This window comes from Schistocerca cancellata, chromosome 2 (assembly GCF_023864275.1).
Source record: "Schistocerca cancellata isolate TAMUIC-IGC-003103 chromosome 2, iqSchCanc2.1, whole genome shotgun sequence".
NCBI lineage: Eukaryota > Metazoa > Arthropoda > Insecta > Orthoptera > Acrididae > Schistocerca > Schistocerca cancellata.
The window spans coordinates 515,919,276-515,936,673 of NC_064627.1; the positions used below are offsets into that span (position 1 = coordinate 515,919,276).

At 39.0% G+C, this 17,398-nt stretch overlaps 1 protein-coding gene across 2 annotated transcripts in view; it reads right to left on the minus strand.

Moving 5' to 3' along the window:
• Nucleotides 1-17,398, minus strand: part of LOC126162064 (putative ATP-dependent RNA helicase TDRD12) — a 429,957-nt gene that overhangs the window by 388,605 nt on the left and 23,954 nt on the right. The gene's annotated exons all lie outside the window — the stretch shown is intronic.

Here is a 17,398-nt window from a genome sequence, read left to right on the forward strand (position 1 = left end):
TAATTGAAGGCACACATTATAAAGTGGCAACTGCCAAATTAGTTAAGAAATGACAATCTCTGAAGAATTTGAGTATATATAATTTCTCTACACTATGAACTGGAAAATGTTGTTGTATTATGTAGCTGCTTCCGTGATAAAGTGGTTCAGCTCCACTGACTTATTGTAATGAGAATGGGTGAATGGTTAGAAGGTGCTTGTTGTTTTTATTGTGGTCCTCAGTCCAAAGATTGGTTTGGTGCAGCTCTCCATGCAACTCTATCCTGTGCAGGCCTCTTCATCTCTGAGTAACTACTGCAACCGACACCCTTCTGAATCTGCTTACTGTATTCGTCACTTGGTCTCCTTCCATGATTTTTACCTCCCATAATTCCCTCCAGTAATAAATTGATGATCCCTTGATGCCTCAGAATGTGTCCTACCAACTGATCCCTTCTTCTAGTCAGGCTGTACCACCAATTTCTCTTCTCGATTCTATTCAGTACCTCCTCATTAGTTACATGATCTACCCATCTAATCTTCAGCATTCTTCTGTAGCACCACATTTCGAAAGCTTCTATTCTCTTCTTGTCTAAACTGTTCATCGTCCACATTTCATTTTCATACATGGCTACACTCCATACATACACTTTCAGAATAGACTTTCTGACACTTAGATCTATATTAGATGTTAACAAATTTCTCTTCTTCAGAAACTCTTTTCTTTCCATTGCATTCTACATTTTATATCCACCCTACTTCGACTATCATCAGTTATTTTGCCTCCCAAATAGCAAAACTCATCTCCTACTTCAAGTGTCTCATTTCCTAATATAATTTCCTCAGCAACACTTTATTTAATTTGACTACATTTCATCATCCTCATTTCAATTTTGTTGATGTTCATCTTATATCCTCTTTACAGTTTCTCTGCATTCCATTAAACTGCTCTTCCAAGTCCTTTGCTGTCTCTGACAGAATTACAATGCCATTGACAAACATCAAAGCTTTTATTTCTTCTCCCTGCACTTCAATTCCTACTCTAAATTTTCCTTTTGTTTCCTTTACCGTCTGCTCAATATACAGATTGAATAACATTGCAGATAGGCTACAATGCTGTCTCACTCCCTTCTCAACCATTGCTTCCCTTTTAAGCCCCTTGACTCATAACTGCCATCTTGTTTCTGTACAAATTGTTAATAGCCTTTCCCTCCCTATATTTTACTCCTGCCTTCTTTAAAATTTGAAAGAGAGTATTCCAATCAACATTGTAAAAAGCTTTCTCTAAGTGTACAAATGCTGTAAAAGTAGGTTTGCCTTTTTGCCTTTCCTTAACCTATCTTCTATTAGAAGTTGTACGGTCAGTATTGCTCCACTTGTTCCTACATTTCTCCAGAATCCAAACCGACCTTCCCCGAGGTCTGCTTCTATCAGTTTTTCCATTCTTCTGTAAAGGATTTGTGTTAGTATTTTGCAACCATGACTTATTAAACTGATAGTTCAGTAATTTTCACACCTGTCAACACCTGCTTCTATGAAACTGCAATTATTACAAGGTGTACAACTTTGCTTCCGCCATTTGCTGATAGGTAGCGACAACGGTCAACATAACCTCATTCAAACATTACTCGATTTGTGTCAGCATCATAGTGTTGTTCTTGATTGAAAATGTCAGTTTACGAGCCTAATTCTCTTCATTTGCTGGAGGTGTTACTGTTTTGTTTCAATATGAAGAAAACAGCGGCCGAGTCTCATCAAATTCTCTCAAGTACATTTGGTAAGAACACTATTAGTTAAATAATGTGCAGTGAGTGGTTTCAACACTTCAACAACGGTGATTTTTAACACCGTAGACTGGCACAGTGGTGGAAGAGAGAATGTTTCCGAATATGCAGAATTGGAGACAATGCTGAGTGAAGACTCGCATCAAATTCAAGAAGAATTGGCACAATTAGTAGGAGTGACACAGCAAGCCATTTCAAAATGTCTCAAGACTATGGGCATGATTCAGAAAGAAGGAACTTGGGTCCTGTGTGAGCTGAAACCAAGAGGAGTTGAACAGCGTTTGTGAACAGTTGCTTCAGAGGCAAAAACGAAAGGGATTTCTGCATTGCATTGTGACCGGGGACAAAAAATGGGTTCATTACAATGAACCTAAACGCAAAAAATCAATGGAGATATCCCAGACATGCTTCCACGTCAACAGCCAAACCGAATATTCATGGCTGTAAGACCATGCTCTGCATTTCGTGGGACCAGCTCGGCGTCTTGTACTATGAGGTGTTAAAACCAAGTCAAACAATCACAGGTGCTCATTATCAAACGCAAGCGTCTGAGTAGAGCATTAAAAGGCAAATGGCCACAATAAATCGAGAGGCAAGATAAAAGTGATTTTGCAGCACAACAACGCTCAACCCCAGGTTGCAAAAGGGGTCAACATGTACTTGGAAACGTTAAAATGGGAAGTCCTACCCAACCCGCCATATTCTCCTGACATTGCTCCCTCTGACTATCACCTGTTTAGATCAATGGCGCATGGCCTGACTGACCAACACTTCCAATCTCATGAAGAAGTCACAAATTGGATCAATCCATGGATCGCTTCAAAAGATGAACAATTTTTTTGACGCAGGATTTGTACACTCCCCGAAAGATGAGAGAAAGTAGTGGCCAGGGATGGTAAATACTTTGAACGATAGCTGTGTACCCAATTAGTTTCATTAAAAATTGAAATGCTGGGGAAAAAATGATGGAAGCAAAGTTGTACAGCTTGCACATTCTTCTTGAAGTCTGAGGGTACTTCACCTGTCTTATACATCTTGCTCATCAGATGGAAGACTTTTGTTATGGTTGGCTTTCCCAAGGCTTTCAGGAGCTCTAATGGAATGTTGTCTTCTCCCGGGGCCTTGTTTCCACTTAAGTCTTTCAGTGCTTTGTCAAATTCTTCACACAGTATCATATCTCACTTCTCATCTTCATATTGTCCTCTTCTGTTTCCATCTTACAGAGTATTTAACAGGTTAGACAGATTTTCTGTGCATACATCAACTGTTAAAAAGAGGAAGCTGAGCCTTAATTTATTTCATTTCCACTTCCTATTTTCCCAGTTTTATTTCTATACTCATCATTTTTCTTCTACTTCAACATGCCTACTTCAGCAATTTCTCTGTTGAAAAATGCTTATAAAGTTTACAGTTTCTGTCTCACACTAAGCACTAAAATGCATTAAGAGTATTATAATTCATTCAGCTGAAAGATTTTGTTTCAGAATCTGGCTAACAAGCAGTAAGCATGTTGTTGTTACATGTGTTATAAGAAGTTACTTTCTACGCAGATTGTAAATATCCGTAAGTAATATCTCAGCAATGTCAAGCAGTGAAAATGGAAAGTGTGGACTCAAAGTTTCAGTCCAGTCTGCAGTTAAATTCTGCTCCATGAACAGATAATACATAGTAGTGTGAAGCCATCTGACACTGAGCTGTCCTCAACAGCCGAAACACACAGGGAGATCCCCATCTCATTGTCATAAAACCTTGCATTAATTATTCAGTTAAAAAAACTGAATTGTTTATTCTTTGCAAAATAACATTTGAAATGGCACTGTAAAAGACTTCACATAAATCTAATGTGCTGGTCAGTAATCACACATCAGAATCTTTCATTGTCATTGACCACATACAGTAAAAAAGGCTTTCTTAATAATATTAGGTAATATTATAGGTAATATACCTAAAAGTTTGACACATTTATTTTCTATCTCCTTAATCAATCCTAACATATGCTTTTGTGTTTAATATGGATCACAGACAAGTTTACTGGCTGCAAACCAGTTCAATGCAGAGTCGACAGTTTCTTGTGAGATCTTATTAAGGCTTGGGACATCATGATGTGAAGAAAGTAAAATTGTATCATCACCTTAGCAGATTACAGACTATGATACACAATGGGGCACCTCATTGATAGCCACAGTGAAAAAGAAGGGGCCAAGGACCGAGCCCTGTGGTACACCTGTGCTAACTTCTACTAAGGGGGAATGTCTATTTTTAATTGAGACAAACTGTCTCTTGTTAGTCAGGTAGGAAGAGATTACTGCCAATGTAGATATCTGTAGACCATAATACTCCAATTTTGTTAGTAATATGTTAAAAGGAATGCAGTTGAAAGATTTACTTAAATCACATAATACGGGTGACACCATCATCTTAATTTCGAAAGCAGTTAAAGTCTGGTCAACAATTTCTAGAGCAGCTGCAGTGATGTCTTTACCTGGCTGAAATCCATACTCTTACTCACTGTTGCGCAAAAGGGCATATTTTTCAAAGTAATTACTTAATTGAAAGTACACGAATGATTCAAATATTTCTGAGAATAGTGGCACAATAGAAACTGGTCGATAGTTCTGGAGTAGCAGTTCATCACCCCTCTTGTATATGGGGATAACTTTTGAAATTTTGAGCAAATCTGGAAAAACTCCATACTTTAAACATTTATTAAAATAAAAATGTGGCTCACTTATCAAATGAACTGTTCTTTTAACAAGTAAATCTAATGTACTTGTCAGTGATCACATATGTTATCAGTTGTTATGAAATGTAAACTTTTTGTGCACAATACATGATTTATAATCTGGCAATCCTTTATTTTAGTGAAACAATTACCATACCCTGCACATATTAACATAGGTATTCCTTCAGGTAGTATATTAAGACAAATTATAATGTTAATAAATAACAGTGACTTTGCAGAAAATATGGTGCATGGAGAAGAATGCATTTTTGTGATGACACCAATATTATAGTAACTTTAATGAAACACCACAACTCGTAGTAGAGAAGGTAAATTAAATTTTTAAGGATATTAACCATTGAGCAGAATATAGTAAATTAAAACTAAACATACAGAAAACAAACAGCACGAACATTGACTCAAAAAGGGAAGCGATTCTGTCACATTACATATAAATGATAAATCTATAGACTATAGTAAATACGAATATTTTAGGGATGAATATTGGTTATCAACTGACACAGAATCAACAAAGATACTGCCAAAGAGAATGTCCTCAGTATGTTATGCCTTTCATAGCATGTTACATCCTTAGGGTCCTATTAATTATCAATATTTAACAGGCAGTAAATTGTGGTGACACACTGTTATATGTACACTCAATTCAAAGCTACGGGATTACTTGCACAAATGCACAAAACATGGACAATCTTCAATTTACAGAAATGAGCTGTAAGAATAACACTAAAACGGGTAGTTGGGCTTATTATAAAGAATAGTATTACAATAGAATTCTATGCAACAGGCTCAGGCCACTTTCTGCCAATAACACCACAACACTTCCTGCTTGCACTAATTTTCAACTGCAGACAGTTTGCTGTCCTGTGTGATCTACATCTATATCTACACCATACTCCACAAGCCACCTAATAGTGTGTGGCGGAGGGTACTTTTTGCACCACTATCTGGGCCCTCCAACCCTGTTCCAATCGCAAATAGTGCATGGGAAGAATGATTGTCGGTAAGCCTCAGTATTGGCTCTAATTTCTCCAATTTTCTCCTCATGGTCATTATGCAAGATGCATGTGAGAGAAAATAATATGTTGTCTGACTGTTCTCGGAAAGGCTATCTTGAAATTTCAATAGTAAATCTCTCTGTGGTCCATAATGCCTCTCTTTTGATGTCTGACAATGGAGTTTGTTGTCTGCCAATGGATTTTATTGAGCAACTCCGTAATGCTCTCATGCCGACTAAACGATCCCATGATAAAATGTGCTGCTCTTCATTGGACCTACTCTATCTCTTCTGTCAGCCCTATCTGGTAGGGATCCTACACAGATGAGCAATACTCAAGAATCAGTCAAATTAGTGGCATATAAGCCACTTCCTTCATGAATGAGTTACATTTCTCTAAGATTCTTCCTATGAATCTGAATCTGGCATCTGCTTTCCCCACTATTTGTGTTATGTGGCCATTCCACTTAAGGTCACTCTGGATAGTTACTCCTAGATATTTTATGGCATATATTGTATCCAGCAGTTTGTCATTAGCTCTCAGGTGATACACATCTGCATCACAGCAAGTTAAGTGTTTATCTTTTCTTGTGTTTTTCACTTAGTATATTTATTAAATTTCTGTTTAAGAGGTTTAATCTCATGTTTTTGTAAGTGTAAATTCATTCAGTCTGTAGCACAATAGTTGCTCACTGAACAACCACCTACATAGCTCATTAACTCATCAGCAGCCACTGGTGACACATCAGGAGGGCAGAAAGTTGCATATCTAGGATTGTCTTCTTTCATAGTTCACTTCTTCAGTTAGTCTTGCTAGGATGGTTAGGATGTGTGCATGCTGTTTGTGAATGCAAGACCAGCTGGCCACAGCTCGTGTTAGCTGAATGCACTTTTGGCTACAGTCAGTCACATTCAGGCTGCTACCTGTGGGTGTAACGGCGGTGGAGAATCTAGCGCGTCACATGGGACACCTCATGTGTCACTTGTTTTGCCCATAGTCTCTGCTTCTGAGGCACCTCCTACAGCACCCAATGTGGTGGGTCCACCCTCCAGAAGGGTCAGCGGTGGGTGGTAATGCGTTCGCATCACTCGAGGCAGCGGGCCAATGTGGAGACTGATCGCCTGGTCTCGCTCATTCACCCTGTGAGTGGACAGGTGGTCTTTCAGCAGGGCACAAGGGGGGGGGGGGGGGGGGGGAGGTGTTTACTAGTCTTTGGGAGCTGTTAGGCACATAGCATTCAGGGCTGGACAGAAAGCCAATGTGCGCTCGGTATGTCTGCCGGGGGGGGAGATGTGGAAGTGGCCTGGCCTGTGGCTATCGATTTTGCACGGTGCAGTCATCTGATTGTTGTGACTAAGGTCGGCACCAACGATGCCTGTCACATACGTTCTGAGGCAATCCTCAGTTCGTCCAGGCTGCTGGCATGGTGGTGAAGGCTGCTGGCCTCGCACATGGGGTACAAGCAGAGATCGCAATTTGCAGCATCATTCCCAAAGCTATTCGGAAGAAGCTACTTGTGTAGCAGAGTACTTGTGGACATATACAGACACAAGCAGACATATTCTGCTTGTGTCTGTATATGTGTGGATGGATATGTGCGTGTGTGCGAGTGTATACCCGTCCTTTTTTCCCCCTAAGGTAAGTCTTTCCGCTCCCGGGACTGGAATGACTCCTTACCCTCTCCCTTAAAACCCACATCCTTTCGTCTTTCCCTCTCCTTCCTTCTTTCCTGATGAGGCAACAGTTTGTTGCGAAAGCTTGAATTTTGTGTGTATGTTTGTGTTCGTTTGTGTGTCTGTCGACCTGCCAGCACTTTCATTTGGTAAGTCACATCATCTTTGTTTTTAGGTATATTTTTCCTTCGTGGAATGTTCCCTTCTATTATAACCATTTCTACTAGATCATTTATATATACTGTACACAGTAACAGTCCTATCATGCTTCCTTGGGGTACTCCAGAAGTTACCTCTAAATCTGTCAATTTTGTTCCGTTAGGAGCGACATGTTGAGTTCTGTCTGCAACGAAGTTTGAATCCAGACCTGCTCCGATCCTCGATAAGCTCATTTTTTTTTTTTTTCACTGAACAGCAGTTCAGGGTGGTGTCAAATGCCTTTCTGAAGTCTAGGAACACAGCATCAACCTGAGCATCATTGTCTATGGCACTGTGGATGTCATGGAGGAACAGAGCAAGCTGAGTTTTGCACAATCTGTCTGCAGAATCCATGTTGATTTTTTTAGAGGAGATTTTCATTTTCCAAAAACGTCATGATTCTTGAGCACAGAACATGTGCCATAATTCTACAGACAGACAGACATCAACAATACAGGTCTATAATTGTGTGCATGTGTACTACGGCCCTTTTTAAATCGGGAATGACTTGTACTTTCTTCCAGTCGCTAGATACTTTCATTGCTTAAGTGATCTACGATAAATTACTGCTAGAAAAGGAGCAAGTTCTTTTGCATAATCTTTGTAGAATCTTATAGGTATCTCACCTGGTCCAGATGCCTTTCCACCACTCAGTGACAGTAGCGTTTTTCTCTTCCGCGATCAGTTATCTCAATGTCTGCCTATTTGGCATTTGTACGATGATTGAAAGGAGGGACCGTGTTTCGATCTTCCATGGTGACACAATTTGGGAAGACTGAATTCAGTATTTCAGCCTTCTCTCTGTCATCTTCCATTTCGGTGCCAGTATGCTCACTGAGCGAATGAATAGATGATTTTGATCCCCTTACTGATTTTACATACAACCAAAAACTCTTAAGGTTTTTACTCAGATCAGTTGACAAAGTTTTACTTTCAAAGTCATCAAATGCTTCTCTCATTCCTCTCTTTACACTCATTTTCACTTCATTCAGCTTTTGTTTGTCAGCTATAGTTTTACTTCTCTTGAATCTGAGATGAAGTTTTCATTGTTTACATGGCTAATGAAGCATGGTGGGTCTTTCCTACCCCTTAAGACTTTACTTGGAACATACTTGCCTAGGGCATACTGCATGATTCCTTTGATTTTTTTCCATTTTTTCTCCACATCTTCATCCTCATCACCAAATATTTTATGCTTATACTCTGAAATTATCTTCCTACTTCTCTTAACATTCTTTGGCAGACCCGTTGTCATACAAGCTATCACAATTTTACGATCATTGATACTTTCCTCCGCAGTAATCTATTTGGTACATTCAGGTCTGTTGCCAGGAGGTCTATGATGTTACCCTCACAATTTGGTTGTCTAACTATCTGCGCAAAGTCATTTTTGAACAAGAAATTCAGAACAATGTCCCTGTCTCTGGCACCAGTTTTGATAGCATGACACTCCCAATCTATACCTGGCAAGTTGAAGTCACCCCCAATTACAACGGCGTGATTAGGAAACTTATTAACGATATTCTGCAAGTTATGTCTGAGGCCCTCTACCACTAGAGCTCCTGATCCAAGCAGTATATAAAAGCATCCAATTACCATTTTTGACTGATTTTTGATGCTTAAAATCACCCAGATAAAGTCACAATTAGAATCCGTGACAACCTCGCCAGATTTTATCGAATTCTTTCCTGTAATAAACGAGCCGCCAAACTGGGAACTAAGCAATCCTTAGGATAAATATTCCAATCTGAATTTAGGATTTCATTGTCATTTACGCCCAGTTTTAATGAACTTCCTGTTCCCAATACTGTCTTACTTTCAATAAGCAGTGCTAATTCTGGGACCTTCCCTTGCAGTTTACTAAAATCATATTAACCTTTCCTATCTCTGGTTTGCAACAACACAAACATTCTCTGAGGGCACTGTGTCTAATTTATCAGACAAATCGTCTTTGATCCCAAGGGAGACTTTAACTTAAAAAGGCCCATGTGCACACCTCATGTACTTCCCTACATTAGTAGCTGTTGCCTGTGTGTAATGCACGCCCGACCTATCAAGTGGAACCCTACAATTCTGTACCTGATACTGGAGATTGACAAATTCGCATCCAATACAGATGCAGAGCCATCTGGGCCTCTGCTTTAGACATTCCACTATGCTCCAAACCACAGGACTGCGATCAACCCTGGGTATGATGTTACAAATAAGACAGCTTAACCTGCACCCTGTGTGTGACGTTAGTTGCCTTCACCAAATCAGCCATCCACTGAAAGGAGATGAGGATGACCTCAGAAAACAAGCGGCAGGTGTCATTCATGCCGACAAGCGCCACTATGTGCAGCCGGTTGCATCCAGTGCACTCAATAGCTACCGGCAGGGCCTCTTCCACATCATGGATGAGACCTCCCGGCAACCATACTGTGTGACTTACTGTGTGTTCATTTTTACAGTTGTAAGAGTTATTTTCTTTTATTTATTCTTACTATTATTCATTGTTACTGTTACTGGTTCTTACTGTTACTGGTTGTTACAGTCATTCATTGTATGGTACTCAACAACATCAGTGGGAAGTTTGTCGAAAATTGCAAATGGAAAAATTCTATGTCATTCTCTTCACCAAGGAATTGCCATAGCAGAGCAGTTGAGAGAAATGGTTTGAGTTTTACATGCTTGCTTAGGGAGTGAGAAGCTTATGGGGGTCCACTGCTCTGTGTTAACAAAGTAATCAACAGAACTGCTGCAGCTCTGAATATAAACAAAAACACCACTGTGAAGATTGGGAAGGAAATGTTCAACAAATAAAATGAATCTGAAAAATCATCAAAACTTAACACTCCTGGGGAAAAAAATGTTGTATGGATGTATTACTAACATCGACTCATTTGCAGGGGATGCGATTCATCATCATGTTTATGATGATTTTTGCAGGAAGGAACACCCAACACTCAGGAAGTTACTGGTGACACTTAAAGAAACAAAGCTTTTCAAAGCAGTGTTATACCCTCATCCACAGTTTTGCACAACCTATGCTTTTACTATGGAGATTTCTGTGGCTGCAAGCTACTGATGGGGGGAGATAATATAGCTGCATGGCAATTTCGATTTTTAAGTGATATTCATAGCATAAACATCAACAAAGTAGTGTGACTTGACGAAACATGGGTCAGTTCTGGTCACATTGTGAAGGAGGGCTGGACAGACAACACAACAAAAGAAACAATCAGATTGCCTTCCAGCAAGAGGGGCAGACTTATTCTTCTTCATGTTGCCAGATTTTCTCACAAATAGTCCCCTGCTTTTTAAATCAAAGAAAACCGGAGATTCTCAAGAAGAAACAAACCACTTTACATTTACAAAATTATTCAAAGATCCACTAATACCAAATCTTGAAAAACCATCAACAACAGTTCTAGGTAATGCTCCTTACCATTCAGTAGAGGTAGACAATGCACCACCATGGCAAACCAGAAGAAGGAAATCATTAACTGGTTTCAGTGCCATAATGTCGATGTAAGTGATGACCTTAAAAAGGTGGCACTTATGGGGGGAAAAATCTCCCTCTAAGCCACAGTTCTCTCTATACGAATTCGATGAACTGACAAAGAAACATAGACATAAAGTCATTAGGCTACCACCTTACCACTGCCATTTCAACCCAACACAGTTAACATGGGCCCAAATTAAAGTTTACATTGGCAGAAATAATAATAAATTTACCCTCTCTGCAGTCAAAGCACTCACAAGAGAAGCTGTCAGGAATATCACCTCTGCAGATTGGAAGAAGTTTTGAAATTTGAATAAGATGGTCTTAATAGCAACTAATTCCACAGCAAGTTCATCTCTCAAATTCAATCTGTACCACACAAAATAAATATCACTGTTTACAATATAACTACTGTAAAAAAGAGGCCCTGTTATTTGTATTGCATTTGTTCTTTCTAAACAACAGAAATTGGTCTATCTAATACACATTTTCACACCGTGATAAACAGCCTTAAACTTATTTTTTGTTGTGTTAGAACTCTAAGTAGACAGATCAGAAAACTTAATAACAGTTTCATTACAAACCTGTAACAATTCACTTCTCGTGTTGAAACCGTACGGGCACCAATTAGAAGCTGACGGAGCAGACAGATCCTTGTGTGTCATATTTAACTCAGATTATCTCACAACAGAGATCTCCAACAAAGTTTCAAACATAAGAAAATATGACGTACTCTTAAGATTTGATTCCCATAATGTATTCCCCTAACTTCAATTAAAAAAAAAAAAAAAAAAGTTTCCCTGCATGGCATGTCCAAAATTCAATAATGTCGTGAGAAAATGCATTTTCGTAAACTGTTCGTATATCATCATAATAATTTATTTCCCCAGATACGACTAAGATCAAAATTTAATGTAACCCTTCCACAACACTTCAATGTAATTTCCATATTTATAAAATGAACCATTTGCCTGTTTGCGGGACATAGCAACTCTATTCTGGACTTCCACGTGCTCCTACCAAGGGTCAATCCCAAAGTAATTTTGTACAAACTATAGTCTGTGTATACAAAGATTACCTAGAAAACTAAAATTAGAGGTTAGCAAAAGATAAATCACGACTAAACACCCATCACATAATAACAAATTTCACAACCTTATGCTTTTTTTTTTTTTTTTTTTTTTTTTTACAGAGATATCATATGCCCAAAATCTGAACTGCGTAATACCAACGTATCACTTTCTTTCTGAGCTCAACATCTCACTCAATACATAATATGGCTAACTCAGTTTCTCAAAAATGCTGAAGGGAAGGTAGAGAATGTAACACACACACACAGTGACAAGTGATGGGAAATGTAATGAGTGGTGTGTAACTATTCTTCATCTTAACATTGTACACCAGGTATAAACTGAATGAGGTAGAACACTTGTTAACACAATAGCTTAATATTTGGGAGGATGAAGGTTCATGCTCTGTCTGGCCATCCTGATTTAGGTTTTCCTAAGTCATTCCAGTTAAATATTGGGACAGTTCCTTAACAAAGGTCACGGTCCAACACCTGACCTATCCACATTAAACAGTTCTGTAAACATTTATATGTCAGGATATGTATCTTACGTTTTTTCCCCTTGTACTGGGCTGATGAATTGTAAATCATTGTAAAAATGGTTTCTGGATTAATAAATTACTATATTAGATTATGCACTAAGATGGAAGTGCCCTAAAAACTTGAAATGGGGGAGGCCTCTAGACCTGCAAGCTCCATTCAAATGGTGTATAATCCGTGGATATATTTTATGACAGAAGAACTCATCTGCCACATAAATAAAGGGCAGACTGGAGCATTTTACACAAATGCTGAAAACAAATGCAGGTGCTGCTGTATGCAATAGTGTTTCATAGAAGAAGACACACGTTCACTATGAGGTCAACATAAGGAAGAGGGCAGGCTAACAGAAGGAAATAATAATTGTATGACAATAACATCGGAGTTCTGACTCATGATTCATGAACTGAAAATGTCATTCTTCAGTATCAATCCATCTCTTTCAGCTCCGTATAATATGAGAGTGTATTGAAAAGTTCTTGAAACTGAGTAGAAAAAAAGTACTTACATCACTGAAACTTTTTTTATTTTTCAATGTAGTCTTCTTGTAGATTAATGCACTTGGTCCAATGATGTTCCAGTGCCTTGATCCCATCTCAAAAAGGTTTCCTCCAGGCTTGCAAAATAGTTGTCAACTCTGGCTATCAATTCTTCATTTGAAGTGAATCTTCGTTCACCAAGAAAAATTTTCAGTTTTGGCAAGAGATGGAAGTCTGACGGAGCCACATCAGGGGAATAAGGCAGGTGTGGCAACAATTCATACTTAGTTCATGTAATTCTGCCATGGCGACAACACGTGTGCGGGAACCCATTGTCTTGATGGAAGATGACCTTCTTCCTTCTAAACCTGGCCTTTTTTTGCCTCTTCTGTTGCTATATGTCCGGGAGGTTAGCATAGTACTCTCCAGTAATTATTTGCCCCGTGGGGAGATAACCTACAAATAAAATCCCCTTAGCATCCCAGAACACTGATGCCATGACCTTTCCCGCCAAAGGAATTGCCCTTGCTTTCTTTGGTGGTGGGGAATCAGCATGTTTCCACTGCTTTGACTGTTGTTTTGTCTCTAGGGTATAGTAGTGCACCCAAGTTTCATCTGTGGTCACAAACCGGCACAAAAAATCTTTTTCGTTTCTCCTAAAACGGGCCAAACATTGTTCTGATATGTCCATTGTCATGCGTTTTTGATCCAGCTTCAAGAGTCGCAGCACCCACCTTGCAGATAATTTTTTCATTTCTAATTCTTCAGTTAAAATGTAATATATCCCTTCAGATGACATCTGGCAAGTGTGAGCAATTTTGTGCACTTTCAATCAGCGATCGTCCATGACCATTTTGTGCACTTTTGCAATGATTTCTGGAGTAATGACACATCTTGGCCGACCACTGCGTGAGTCATCATTTAAGTTCTCCCGACCAAATTTAAATTCATTTGCCCACTTGGCAAGCGTTGAATATGAAGGAGCAGAGTACCCCAGTGTATTCTGGAAATCGGCATGAATGTCCTTTGCTTTCATTCCTTTCTTTACAAAGTACTTAATCACTGCTCGAATCTCTATTTTCTCCGTCTTCGCAAATCACTATGTGGGAACAAAAACAGAGCCACGTCACCGCCACACCTCTCTTCCAAGAGCACTGATGTGGCACATGTGTACAGGCAACAGTCCAATGAATATCATGTGAACAACTCATTGCACTAGTGCTGACCTCTCTGGTGATTCCAAGAACTTTTCAAACCACCCTCATATTAATCCATAATGAAAATTTAGCCATTTCCCAATCCATTTATCCATTTTTTCTGTCTGTTTTAACTATATGCTTTACAACAAAGCAATCTCCATTTTATGTTTAATTTCATTTCTTTTCCCATCCTGACACCATCCTCTTTCCTTTCCATCCTTCTTCACTACTAGCCTTTCCATCCAAATATTTTTCTCTTGTCATCAGGTGCCTTTCCTCACGTTTCTGAAAATATTTTCAAATCTGTTTTTGAAATTTGTATACATTCAAGACAACGCAACATGTCTCTCACATGATATCCAGATTATCACCACAAACAAAATGTTGTTTGACATGCTATTTTATGTGCCTAATTGACAGAACAGCCTGAGATTAATCTGGTGTGTTGTTCAGTTAAAGGATATTAACTGATAATGATAGGCAACTATAACTGAGTAGGTGGAAGAATGTCCCTAATAGCTGTGAGTGCTGTTCACAAAGCGCCAAGCATCCAGTGCATGTTGGTCTATCGATTACTCACATGATTTTAAACGCATTGCTGTTGGTTTTTGAATATTTTTGATCAAATTTTAAGTTGATTTCTGAATGAATCGTAAATTGATTTTAGAATGCGTGCATAGTGTACGTGATGTCTCTGCCAGGGGAATCCCCGTCACATATAGAAATAAGACAAAAGGGGACGGGTCTATACGAGCTGAGCGAATAAAGCTGAAAGGGTGAATGACAATCGCTGTTTACGTGGTTGACTGGGTTTGCAAATGATCAGCGTTGTTATAATTATTAGCTAATTACATAGATTCAGACTACCAGAGTGGAAATAAACGACTAACAGGAATAACACGCAACAAAGACTACATATTGTCTTCTTCGTGTATCCAAGAAAATGAAATTTTTACAGAAAATTTTTGGCCAGACCGTTGCACTACTAAGGGCCAGTTGAACAATCCCTGGCTAGCAGCCGCTGAAGTTCTATTCTCGGAGTAGAGCAGAAAACACGTTGTACGTACACGTAATAACGCCTAACCGGAGAATAAATGCGGAATAACTACACCGGCGATTGTGGCAGGGTTAGTGACGTTAACCAGAGAATAAATGTTGGCGCTGGTAGGAATAGTTACAGAATTAGTGATGACAAGATTGTTAGAACGAGGAAGGAGAAGAAATGCCGACTCACACAAATTACGAAGAACATGACGATTCCAAATTTATATAAAAATTTCGTACTACCACTTTTCGATCTCATGCTTCAGAAGCTAGAGAGTATGAATGACATATGAAACTATTTCCTAACATAAAACTTTTTGCTTATAGTAGGCCTAATAGGCATTTGATATTGGTACTTCGTGAATTATATTCTATCGTGTTATAAAAATAACTATTTGTGCCAAAACAGTCTCATTTATTTGATGTGTGTAACAATTTCTGCAGTATTAGGCAGGCCTATTCATTTTATCTAACAGACAGTGACAAAATATGCGTAATCAGATCGAGAAACCACACCAGTCTTAGGTACTTATTTGTATTAACAGCTTTTCTAGTATTAGACGACGACATTTCGTTTTTTCATATAGCAAAACGTTGACAAACTTTGATAAGGTAATAGATTCTTTCCCAGAAAGGAAAGTACGCCATATAAAGCTGTGGCAAGATTAGAGAGAATAAAAAGCTAGGCCTTTCGGACTGAAGAAATGTGTACTGTCTTGCTTCTCTCTTGTCTTTGCTCATTTTATGTATCATATATTTAATTTTATGCCATACAAAACAGCAAGTTATTAGCTAATAGGCACTAAAGACTGCAAATTTTCTGAAGAGTTCTTGTTCTGCCGGTTACGAATAATCCCATCTAGTGTTAATTGAGAGATTTTTTTAAGAGGGGCAGGATGTCAAACTGCTGAAACGAATCCATTTGTAACAGGTCGCGGGGAAATATTCTGAATGGTTGTTCCAAAAGCGTTATTTTCAAGTAAAGTAAATTTCCTTTTACACAAGATGAACTCTGTGCGTGACTGTCCAATGAATTTCTTAAATCACAGAATGTTTGACTCTCATTCAAAAATCAAATCTTTGAGGACGACCATTTAGAATATTTTCGAGCCCAGAAGATCAAACATTTATGTCGCTTTTAAAAATTTTACTGGCACATTTGTGTGATGTATCTTAAAGTGTAACACGCGCAAAAAAGGTCAACATTATGTCTGAAAGCTTAGCTTCTCTTGGGGCTTATTAATCCTAGAGACCATTATTATCGTGAAAGCTTTTCTTTTCTTGTAGCAACACTATGTATAGTAATTTAAACCATTACCTTTTCCTATTTGTGTGTTCTCGCTACTTAACAGTGATGTTGCTATTAGTTGACAACATCACATATCCTATGCTCTGAATATCTGCTGTCATCAGCTGGCGAGATCGCTTGACATGAGCTACGACTGGCTTACAAAAGCGCATTGCAATCTCGATTTCAATCCTTCGTAAAGTAACATGCGGTGTTTGGTGGAATTTGAATTTATACTTTCGTAATACAAAAATATGCAGTGTACATTTTGCTGCATATCAGACATCTTTCCACAACGTATTTTTTCCCCTGAGTTTCGTTTTCTAAAGTGCCGGGAAATTCTAAGCGGGTGTATAAAACCACAACCATATAAAGGATTGATAAGTTTTACAGTTCTGAGGAAAAGTATACTGTTACTTAACACGGAAAAAATGTCTTTTCATCCGGGAGAAAGTGTATTTTTAACCGGGAAATCCGGGAAGGTTTTTTTTTTTTCCTTGTCCACATATACACCCTGCAAGGGCGATACCCGAGGCGAAAGCACCACAGTCAGCACTACTGAGAGACCATCTCTCCCATCGAGGGGAGCAACAGTGAGGGAGGGAAAGGACAATCAGGAACTGGTCACAGGCACACAGGTCATTGCAGACTCTCCAGTGTATGGATGGGGAAAGACAAAGGCTGCATATGGAAAGGTAAATGACAGAGAAATTTCTGTGCACCACACTGAAGCGTGTGGGGGCACCAGTATTCCAGAGGCAAAGGCTAAGTTGTGCCAGTAAGTTTTCAAGGTCTTTAATTGCAGCCAGTGATCATGGTTCCACCCCAAAAAGGATTGGTTGGTTGGTTGATTTGGGGAAGGGGACCAACCAGTGAGGTCACTGGTCCCATCAGATTAGGAAGGAAGTCAACCATGCCCTTTC